Raw genomic sequence first — 12,717 nt, 5'->3', positions numbered from 1 at the left:
ATCCTGCAACCTGTCGCCTCTTCAGATACCTCAGAGAGCAAATATTACCCATGGGAGTTACAGTGCACTGCTGTGAGACCCTTACCTGTCTTTTATTTTATTTTATTTTTTATTTTTATGGGACAGAGTCTTGGTCTGTCACCAGGCTGGAGCGATCTCAGCTCAACACACCCCCGCCTCCCGGGTTCAAGCAATTCCCCTGCCTCAGCCTCTGGAGTAGCTGGGACTATACGCACGTGCCACCACGCCTGGCTAATTTTTTGTATTTTAGTAGAGACGGAGTTTCACCATGTTGGCCAGGATGGTCTCGATCTCCTGACCTCAGGATCCACCTGACTCGACCTCCCAAAGTCCTGGGATTGCAGGCGTGAGCCATGCACCCAGCCCTTTACCTATCTTTTAAGAGTTCAAGGGTTAAAAAAAATTGAAAACCATTGCCTTTCAATTTTTGCTCCTATGCCTATGACTGCTTCTAGAAATAAGATCTGATAGGCAACATTGAGCACATGTTTTGAGAATCCTCCACATTTTTCTGTGTTTGTTGCTTTTGTCTTGTTTTGCTTCCCAAACACATATCTCTAGATGTTATATTCAGTAATTGATTCTAAAACAATCAGCAAAATTAAATTATTGAATACACAACTGGCTTATTGTCAAAATTAGACAAGATTCTGTGTGAAAAGTTACATTTAAAATGATAAGCACACCACAAATGTAAAGTATCAAGTAGCTCTGCAGAGATAGAAAAGAGAAAAAGCCACCTCAAAATAGGGTTTTTGGAGTAATAGCAATTTCCTTTGGCTAGACTTTTGGCATCATCTGAATGAAAAAGTGGCACCAATTTGACAAGATTAGGTAAAGTTTGGTCATTGGCACTGCCAATTAATTCATTATAATTCATTTATTTTCTTTATTTTCTCACTCACGAGCACCTCTTATGTATACATCAATGTAAAAGGCAATGTGGAAGATATGAAAAATATACAACATCTGGTTCCCGGCCTCTGGGAATTATAGAGTAGGTTGAGAAAACAATGTATGTTATGGTGACAGAACAAAGTCATAAAGTGAATGCCTAATGTGTTGTGACAGTAATTTCAGAGATGGATGAGATCACTAGGTATAAGAACTGGGAGTTAAAGAAGCACCTTGGACAAAGTAGGACTTGCAGCCAACAATAAAGAATAGGTCTGGGCCCTGAAAACCCCACTGTTAAGAAAACTTTATGTGGTTTTGCATGAAAACCAAAGAAAAATAATAAGGTAGATATTGTATCTTCTACATATTACTTTCATAAAATATTTTTTCTTTATTTACATATCTTCAACATTTTCTGTAAACATTGAATTTTCTCACTAGAAAATCAAATACAAGTGTTTTTCATTCATTCTCAATAATCTTCCCCAAGCCTTTGAAATCACTCCATCTTTCAGGAATATCTTTGCCAGTGAGTCAGCTTGATGTGTAAAAGGAATTCATGCATAAAGGCTATTAACACAGTCATCATCAAATGTGGTCTGCCACCAGATTTATGTCCAGGCCAACTTTACTCTTTACAATACAATCCATTAACCGTGCATAAACATGTTCAAGCAATTTAGATAATGTGGGTAATGGTGAAACTGAGTGATAGCCATGCCCTAGGGTAAAATGATTCAAAACTGGTGGCATTTTGCATTTTCTGTCCAGATGTTAACTGATTGTTTTGATAGCAAATTAAACAGATAGGTAAAGAGCGGAGCATTCCAAAGAATTATCATTGCCAGATATTTTTCTTCCCTAAATGTCCTGTGTGGCCCCAGAATGGATTCATTAACCTTTTATTAATCTCGTTATGTATATTCACACACACACACACACACACACACACACACATGGGTGTATTTTTTTCTTAAATTAAAATTATACTTTCTAGTATATTTAAAAATTGGAGAGACATGAACTTTGGACCTTAGTGTCAGAATACTTAGCATAAGAATTGTGGACTATTATTGTTTAAGGGAAACTTAGAGTTTATCTAATGTAGTCCTAATTATATAGATGAGAAAATTGAGGACTAAGAGGGTGAAATGGCTTTTCCCTTGTCAGACAGCTCTTATTGATTGAGCTGAGAGCACAGCTCCCTAGGGTTTTCCTGCCTTCCTAGGGTTTTCTAGCTCATCAAGCTGGATTGGGTTAGAAACAGTTAATTCATACATTATTGTTCTGTTTAGGTTTATATGAGGTGATGAAGAATAAATGTTCCATGATTCACTACTTGATTTAGAAGGTTCTGAATAGAAGGTTTTTCACATTTTTCTTATTGTTGAAGTCCACTCTCAAACTTGAAGATAACTTGGTGCTTCAATTGTACTAATACAGATGTTAATAATAATCAATGACTATATTGGGTGCTCACTATATGCCATGCAATGTACTGCACACTTTATTTGCATCATGTCAGCTAATCTTCACACTTATCCTGAAAAAGACTACGAGTTGACTTTTACCCACGAGAAAACCGAGATTCCACAAGTTGAGCCATTTACAGTACGTGAGTGACACTACTGAAATTTGAACCCAGGTCATCTGACTCTAAAATAAATTTAGATGCACTTGCAAACACAGACACTAAGTCAAAAACTATTCCTATTGGCGCACAATATGTATGACGAGATTTAGGTGCTATATAATAGATTGTTGTGGTCTGGATGGAGAATGTCTATTTGGCCTATGAATATTGAATTTTAGACTGGATCAAATTCAAAGGCAGTATATAGGGTAGTTAGGCACTCAGGTGTGGGCCCAGATTGCCGGGGTTCACATCTCAGCTCTACACTGATGTCCTGTGGCTATGTGACTGTAGACAGGTCGGCTTACTTGTCTGTTTCCTCATCTGAAAATAGCAGGTAACTCAAAGAGTATTGGGAAGATTAAATAAACTAACACATATAAAATGGTTTTTTAAAAGTATTCCTTTTGGTTTCTTGTGATCTAGTTTCATAAGTACAAGTGGATAGAAGGCCTAGAAATAGTGATCAATATGTTTACAGACCTATCTCAGATAAACTGTAATAATCAATGACATTTTCTTAAAATTAAACAATTTCAAGCACCAAAACATTGCTTCAATCATCAAACTATTCTAATAAATAGCTCCTAAAGTTGAATAACCATTTCAGAACAGTACTTCAAAAATATTTTCACTAAAAAAAAAACTTCACAATGTGCTTTCTGTAAATGACTTGCCATTTATGCTAACGAGAGAGAACTCTGTAGTCAAGCAGCAGCTTGAATCTGAGTCATTCTCTGTCTTTATAACCTGGGCTAGTTCATCAGTACGTATGGTATCCGTTTTCTTCTCTGTAAATTAAATTATGATAATAATAATTCCTACTTCATAACATTTTTTTATGGAATAAATACATATACAACCTGCAGAAATTTGCCACAGAATAAGTGTTGTATAAGTTGTAGCTACATTATTGTTCCATGCTAACTGCCAAGTTTCAGTTAGGACTTCTGAAGCCTGTGACTACAGGAAAATAAGTATACACTGATATATCTACTCACTTAACTTGTATTGAGAAAGACCACTTAGGCTTCATAGTCTTGAACATGTTATACTGCTATAGTCCTTTTAAGTCTGTGAGCCTTGTAATAGGTTGTGTTTTGTAGGAAGTAGACTCTAAAAAGAAGTTCAGCTCTGCAATGCAAACCCAATTATAGTCTCAGCCAAACCTATTAGGGGAAGGGTTTTGGAGCGAGAATTGCCTTTCAGCTTTGTTCTGTATTGGGTCAACATGTCAACATGGCCAACATTGAAGAGTTTCTGATGAAAACCACCCTTGGAATGAGCTTGGCTAGACAGCTCCCAGAAGGCAGGCAATGACCAAAGGAGTTGACAACTGAACACTATCTGCCTACTACATTTCCAGCAGCTGGATAATGTCTCTCATTATAGGGGGATCTAGGAGGCCTATCACAGTGTCTATCATAGTACTTACTAAATTCATTACAAATTAGATTTATCATCTAGTAGCCAGCCTGGTAACATGTCTAGTTATCTTACCTTGATCCTGCTAACTGACTACTCAAAAAATACAGCAATCTGTTAATTCAAATTCTAATACTCTTATCCTTCTTTTAACTTATATTTTTAAAATACATGTACATTGCATCTTCCTTCTTGAAACACTGAAAATTATACTGCAGACTATAATTGTTATTCCCCAAAGGCCTACCTAGAACGCAGCTACAAATAATTCCAACTATCTCTCCAGCAGTAAAAATATACTTTAAAAGACTTAAATCTCTTTAATAAAATATATCTGTTTTTAAAGATTAGAAATTATGGTTATATGGACTGGAGACATGAAGAATGACAGATGACGCAACCATCTTGGGGTGCATGAAGATTTATTAAATGAACTACCTACAATTTTTTTAGGGCAAAAAAGGATCTTTAAAGTGAAGGTAATTTTGCTACTTTTATTATTATTTTTTTAATTAAAATGACTTCCCTTGGAGTCTGAGTGTTGATCCAATGATAGAGAATATTGCTTACAGTAAGACAACTTAGTTCTGCAGTGTTCCTGGCATGGAGATAGCATAGTCAGGAAGAGCATTAAGTAGAGCCCCAGGACATGAATGATTATGGTTGTCAGGATATCTTTGTTTCTCTTTAGTTCTTTATTTCCTGTAGTCCAATAAGTTGCTTCTCTAAGGCAACACCTTTTTATACCACATTTTTCTTTGTTTAATACCCAAGTTAAAATGTGTATGCTTAAGTTCAGGTTTGTTCAACTGAATTTAACAAGTACTGACCATTTTCCTTAGTGAGGAACAGTCCAATATATGTTTTCTGAAGACCCTTTACCGCATGGCAAATGATAGTAATTTGTTGTCAGCACTCGAATTTGGAGGAGGAAGAGGCGTATGTAACCTACATACAGCAAAGTGCAAAACATAAATGCACAACTCAATAGGTTATACCAGAGTGAAAACCCACGAAATTATACTCCAGTTCAAGATACCAAGTGTTCTAACACTCTGGTAAAATGTTAAATAGTGTTATCAGTGGCTATTCATGACATTTTCCTAACCTCAAAAATAAAGTTTTAACATTAAAATTGAAGTATGATGTTTGCTCTGGAATTTTTATAAATACTTCTTATAAATTTGAAGAGTTCCCTTTTATCCTTTGTTAATTAAATATTTTTACATTAATGAATAATAACATTGAAGTATTTTGCATCTATTGATATAATTGTGTACTTTTTCTTCTTTCTTCTGTTCACGAAAATAATTACATTGGTTTTTTGTTGAATATTAAACCAAATTTTAATTCTCAGAATAACCTCAATTTGTGATTTAATGTTCATTTATATATTGATGGATTTGGTTTGCCACTATTTTATTTAAGATTTTGGCACCTATGTTTGTGAGACTGGACTCTAATTTTCCACTGTGATAACTCTCTTGTTAAATTTTATTATCAAAGCTGATGCCATACCAAGCAAGAATAATTTATGTAAGATTATGTTTTTAATAAATACATACTCAAATTCGTGGTTTGAAAAGTTTGCTTTTACAAAGGTTTTTAGTTACAGATTTATTTTATAATTATAAAATTATTCTGATTTTTTCTTTGTATGTGACTTTTATGTATTATTTTTCTGGGAATTTGTTTATTTAATGTAAATTTTGCTGAGTTATAATTAATCCTACTTGCTTATGATATTTTCAGTGTCTGATGAAGTTACTTAACACCCACTTTTTTCTTCCTGATTTTAGTTACTCTCTGCTATCTCTCTTTTTTGCTCAGTATGTCCAGGAATTAATACAACTAAATCGCTGTTTTTTAAGAACTTCTGTTTTGCTTTGCTTTTTATTAGATTAATTCCTGCTCTTATGTTTGTTATTTTCTTCCTATTACCTACTACATTTTTAGTTTGAATTTTTTGTTTTTTGGCTAATTTCTTAACATTGATATGTAGCATACTGACTTTAAAACTTTATTTCTCATATATGCATTAAAAAAGTTTTGAATTTCCCTCTAGGTTGCAACCCACATGTTTGAAGATATAATATTTCTTTCTAATTCTAAATATTTGAAAGTATTTTTTAAGTTTAATTGTGATTTCTTCTTTGATACTTTTTTATAGAAGTGTTTATTAGTCTCTGCATAGAAAAGTATTTCCTAATTACCTTTTGTATTTAATGATTTCTAGCTTAATTGCACATTTGTGAGACAACGTACTCTATAATTTCCACAATATTTATTTAATATTTAATATTTATGTAATATTTCTATTATAATTTAAATTATTTGGAATGTAAGGAAATTTGCATTATGCAAATATATGACCAATATTTATAATTGTTTCACGTACTGGAAAAACATGTACATTCTACAGTTATTGGGCGCAATGTATATTAATTAGGTCAAGTTTGTCAATAATGTTCCTCAAATCCTTATTTATACTGTCTATATAAATCTATATTTTTCCCTTAAAAAAATAAAATTATATAGTACATAAATATATAGAAAATTTATTCATATATAAGAACATATAAATCTATATATTTTTTCCTCAAATCTATATATTTGGACTGTCTTCATTTGGAAACATATTTGACCTCTTCACACTGTTTGAAAAGTTTAACTACTGTCTAGTATCTGTAATCTCTTCACTTTGGCCTTTAATTTTTACTACCCCATTGAGTTTCCTCATTTGTTTTTCTCTACTCATGATCCCTGAAAAATCTCTTCCATTTTATTTTTTCCAGTTGTCTTCAATATGCCAATTACTACTAAATCTGTATTGTCATCAAGATTTTTTTTTGCTGAGTTACAATCCCATATACTCAACTTCTTAATTTTAATATTCTAAGGCATTCAAAATTGAACACATCATTTGCCCTCATTCTTAGATTTTCATGGCAATAATGGACAGCAATGTCCACTAATAAAACTCCCTGCCCCAAAACTTAAATATTACCCTTGATTACTTCATTGTCCACTTGTACAATTAATAATCACATATTTCTTGAATACCTGTTATGTATCTGTCACTACTTTTAATAGAGGGTGGAGGCAGAGAAATTCTAGGCAGATAGGGGCAGGTCCCCTGTAAAACCCCACCTTCAAGCCAAGGTAGCCTGAAACCTGAGGCCCAAAGTGAGAACTTCTATTCCTGTTTGCCCACCCTCTCCTGATTGGTTCTTTCTGAATAATGTCTTTTTACCAATCAATGTTGCCTTTTCCAAAACTACATACTGCCCGCCCCACCCTGCCCTGCCTATCCTGTGCCTATAAAGACCCCAGACTCAGTCAGTAGGGGAGAGAGAGGCAGCTTGTTTTCAGAGAGGCATCCTGACTTCAGCAAGACAGCATGATTTCAGGGAAGAGCCTGCTGGACTTCATGAAGGACCTGGCCAGAGTTCAGGAAAGATTACCTGCCCATCCCATCCCCTCTCCAGCTTCCTTCTACACTGAGAACCACTTCCATCACTTAATAAAATTATCTGTCTTCATCATCCTTCAATTGTCTATGTGACCTCATTCTTCTTGGATGCTGGACAAGAGCTCTGGAACCACCAAGTTCAGGTACCCAGAAAAGGCTGTCACATTGTCCCTTTGCCCTCACCAGTGGAGGGCAGCTGCCCCATGTGACAAGGCAAGTGGCCAACTGAGCTGATACACTGCTATCCATGGATGGTGGAGCTAAGAGAGCATTATAACATGCCCCAAGGGCTTTGGGGTTGCAGGCACCCCCATCTGGGCACTGTCACACAGAGCTTGCTCTTATGTCAGTGCCCAGAGAGGCTGGCCAAGTCCCACACTCACTTGCTCACATTCTCCCTCTCACAAGGGGTTGAGCATGGTAGGCTGAGAAAACATATACCCCTGTTACGAGTCCAACAAATGGTCTGAGAAAATCCTGCATCACTTTAATTATCAATTAGACTCTATCTCTTTTATATTTCTTAACTCCCTCTTTCCTTTTATTCCTGTAATAGGTAACATATTTTCTCTTACTCAAATGTTTTTATTTTTTGTCTTCACCAAAATAACCTTTAATTGTATTTCAGATACTTCCTTAGATATCAGTTTCTCTGGGAAAATCAATCTGTGTTCTGAGACTTCTCTTGAGCTGACAGACCCTGTTTCATCACTATCTTTCCAGTCATTGCTACAAACATCAACATTTTTCTGATATCCAAGTCTGTTATATACTTGCCAAAGTTCTATAGAAATAGGTTGCAATAACTTTCTAAATTGAGAACCCCCCGAGCTTTCTTGCTTTATTCCAATGTCACTGAGGCTAATAAAATGATAAATGAAGAGACTTATGCTTTGAATCTGGAGTTCTGGAGAGAGGTATAAAATCTCCTACTTCAGCTTTTACATTTTGTGGCTCTATGTGTCTGAGTCCTGTGCACCAAGTTTCCAGACAGGTGGTCACACCCTGGAAGGGATCTTGGCCAAAGCATCAAAGAGTTTTATAAGTATGTATTTCATGATCTCTAAATTATGATCCTGAGATCAATATTTCATTGCTTTCTTTTGCTATCTTAGTAGGGAAACAGGAGAAAATTATAAGAGATACCTAGAGGCAGCTGGAGATTTTTCAACGGCTGACATAGCAGGTTTTAAAACTCATGGGTTTGAACTATATACTCATTAATATATGGAATTTTTTCAAATAATGCTCCACAAGACAAGTATGGTGTCCCTACCTGGAATCACTATAGCCATTTTTCACTCTAACTGTAGCACTCATCACATTCTATGTGAGGTGAGTGTTTACCTACTGCTTTGTCTGCTAGTCTTGGCTATTTAATTATAAAGACTTCACATTCTTGCCCATTATATTCCCAATGCTTAGAAGAATATCTAGTGCAAGGCAGATGTTAGGTAAAAATGTTGACTTTAGTTGATTCTAACAAAAACATAATAATAGAAATATTACTGGCTTTAGAAATCAATAGGAATCTGATAAAATCACTAAACAATTTTGGGCCTCAGCTCTCTATTCTGTAGAAGAATTTTGGAAGAGATTATTTTCTAATTTTATTTCAGATTTGACAAATTATAAGGCTAAGAGGCTCAGCTGAAGTCATCAGGACCTGCTTTACTCTATTTCTGGATCACACTTTCTCTGGGATGACTGAATTTTTTGTGTTTTGACTGCAACCCATTATATGAGGTCAGGTATGGAATTTTCCACTTGTGGCATCGTGTTGGTACATCAAAATGTTTCAAATTTTGGAGCATTTTGAATTTCAGATTTTTGGATATGGGATGCTCAATCTGTAATAAACTTTATCTTAGTTCGAGGTAGGAAGACATAAATTAGTGTCCTATTAAAGTCTTAGCTCTGCTTATGGTGGTTGATAAATATCTGAGAAGCATATTTATAAGAATTCTAGTCCCACCATCTCCTATAATGTATATTTACATTAATACACTTTCTTATACTGAGAAAAATACATTGAATATATTTATTATATTCAATAAAATGACAGTTTGGGGAAATAAAATATTTTACGTTAGTAATTTACATTTGCACCATCTATTTCTGACCAGGTAATTTATACATTTTGTTAAAAAATGACAGACATTGGATAATACGAGGCTCAAGGCTATTTTATTTCCCAGACACTTTGATAACATCCATGTATACTTTCCACCAAATGGAAATTAAGTCAAATTGTGAGTGATATATAAATGGATCAATGAATGCAAATAAAATTAACAAATGGTAATCAGACCTGCATCAACACAGAAGGTGAACCTGGCAAAGACATTAAAGGAATGTTTTTCCCTGAGGAGAAATATCATTAATAGGCAAATTAGTTGCATATCAGCCTACAGCAAATAAACATTTTTTACCTCCCTCAACTGGCTGGAAGTTGTCTGGAACAATAGGAAAATACCACAAAAGAATTTTTGTGAAAAATAATGTGATATCTTCAACTTATGGTTAAAAGAATCCATTATGTGAATGCAGGATGCAGAATGTGCCAGACATGGGTGGCATAAGCTTTATGACAAAGCTCTTGAGTGCTGAGTGAGAAGAGAGATCAATATAAACTATAGTATAAGTCACCTGCTTCAGAGCTTGGACAATTTTGGGCTGGATTAATAAATAATAGTGAGATGATTCCCTTGTACAATCATGGAAGCATATACATATTTATAATATTAAAAGTAAACATTAACATCCACAAATAGGAAGCATGACACAACCTAAATTAATAAACTTATTTCACTGGTACAATATAGTTATTGAATGGTAGCTATGGAAGTAAACAGAGAAGTTCAGATCTTGATATAAGCTTAAGGTATGCAAACTGAAAGCAACAGTTTAAATGTCTTTCTATTGACTCTAATTTCAGGTCTCCAGGATATAACAATGAAAAATTATGGGTGATATATTTTCATTGTTAGATGAAAGAAGCAAACCATCAAGAGGAGGAAATACTGTTTTCTAGAAATTGAATTTCACCTAAATTTATCATAGCTCTTTATAGAAGGAAAATTAGAAAGCAGTAACATTTTATGATTTTATAACTTTGAAACTACACATTTTCAAAAAGGAGCCTCAAATTTTATTTAGTTTAAGCTTTATGGATGAAAAGCTGCTATTATGCAAACTGAAGGCTGTTTTTCTACCAGTTTGTGGTATACAAGAGATTGGAGAGAAAGGAAAATATCTGTTAGCTTATCTGATATATCTATTATAATGATCATGCCTGTTTGCGTTTTTTAAGATGAGGTTTTCATAAAAGCATTTAATGAAACATCATTGACATCATTCATTCTTTCTCATTTTCTTTCTTTCCCTAATCCAGCACATCTTCTGTGTTCCTTCTACTTAGTATCCTTAGGTACAAATTTCTGCCTGCTCGCTAGCTTATAGGTTAGCATTCAGGTCTTGCCAAACAGGAATTTTCTGCAAATTCCACTGTGGAAATGCCAGTCCTAACTTCGGAAGGTAGTCTAGTGGTAAAGGCATGGGATTTACCATATGACAGACGCGGTTTTGAGTCCTTTGTTTTAGGATTCAAGCAAATTGCTGAATGTCTTTAAGCCATAGATGCCCCATTTAGGAATGATATCTACTTCAGAATATTGTGAAATTAAAAGCAGCTGGGCGCGGCGGCTCACGCCTATAACCCCAGCACTTTGGGAGGCCAAGGCGAGTGGATCACCCGAGGTTGAAAGTTCGAGACCAGCCTGACCAACACGGAGAAACTCTGTCTCTATTAAAAATACAAAATTAGCCAGGCATGGTGGCACATGACTGTAATCCCAGCTACTCGGGAGGCTGAGGCAAGAGAATCGCTTGAGCCTGGGAGGCGGAGGATGCAGTGAGCCGAGATTGAGCGGTTGCACTCCAGCTTGGGCATCAAGAGCAAAACTCCGTCTTTGAAAAAATAAAAAAGCTAAAAGCAATGTGTGTCAAACTCTTATGGCAGTTCTTGGCATACTCTAACTATTGCCATACAGTAAGTTCTTGGCATACAGTAAGTATTGCCATATAGTAAGTTCTTGGCATATAGTAAATATGGCATTTGTTGCCAGAAATAGCAAATGAAAACACTAGATGCCCAGTTGGATTTAAATTTTAGATAAACCGTAAATATGTCCTGTGGGAATAAATGAAAGAAATAAATGAGAATAAGCAAAGGCTATTTATTCATAGCAAGAGAGTCAGCTACCATCACTTGTATTTTGGCAGAGACTGAAAGGCAGGCAGAGAAGTGAGAAAGCTTTATAGTGGAAACAAGCAAAAGATTCAGTTCTGCCCTGATTGGAGTTTTTTGCAATACAGAAGCTTTAAGGTGGGCTAACCTGAATGGGACATCCTATGTGATAGATTAAGAGTGTACATTCAACCTTTTTTGGTTGACCCTTAGTTGAAAACAGACACAAAAATTAGGGAAACTTTCAGTCGTTAATCCAAACCTAACCATTTTGATTTTTAAAGAAGTTATTGTTTGGCTTCCTGGATTGTTTCTGTAGATAGCAATCTGGCTTCCTACAAGTCTGACATAGAGTGGAATGGCTTCCTGGACTGGTTATTATAGATATGAAGTTGGTTTCCTGGGGAAGTTGTTGAAGGTTGTGGGTCAGCATTTTATTTTTAGGTATGGTCTGGCCACTGTCCATTCATATGTTCATTCTCTCAGTCTTAAATATTGCATGGTGTTCTGAATTTTATCTGGCCACAGTAATATTAAGTACTTGCTAAATGGTAGATGCTACATAATTGATGTTACAGTGATAATGACATGATGTATTAGCCTCCTAGGAGCACTTAAATTTTATAAGAAGACCATGAAGACAGGACTTTGTTACATTATAGTATCACATTATACTTTCATATGATTCATACTATGGAATTTTCTTGAGGAAATCATTTAAGTCAATCAAGCCCTCAAGTCACACTGTGATATTAACCATCTGCACATAAAGTCAACCAAGGCCAAGATATAAGCTTTTTCAGTTGAGGGAAATAGTTTAGATTAGTGAGAAAACACATGGCTCTCAAGAAATTCCCATACCTCTCATTTCAGCAAAGTCCAGTATTCTCATTGTATTTTTTTTCTTTCTTCACTTTCTCTAGCTCTTCTAATGTTTATTGATTCTGCTTCTTTTATCACTTCCCATTGATTGGTGGGTGTCTATAGTTATGCATTAGGGGTATTGATCCTAAAAAATGG

The 12,717-nt window shown here is 35.1% G+C and overlaps 1 protein-coding gene across 2 annotated transcripts in view; it reads left to right on the top strand.

Moving 5' to 3' along the window:
* The window catches only part of RIT2 (Ras like without CAAX 2), a 374,546-nt gene that overhangs the window by 265,644 nt on the left and 96,185 nt on the right, over positions 1-12,717 (top strand). The gene's annotated exons all lie outside the window — the stretch shown is intronic.

The sequence above is a fragment of the Pan troglodytes genome, chromosome 17, assembly GCF_028858775.2.
Source record: "Pan troglodytes isolate AG18354 chromosome 17, NHGRI_mPanTro3-v2.0_pri, whole genome shotgun sequence".
NCBI lineage: Eukaryota > Metazoa > Chordata > Mammalia > Primates > Hominidae > Pan > Pan troglodytes.
Note: the sequence above shows the minus strand (reverse complement) of the source record. Positions and strands in the feature narration are given on the sequence as shown.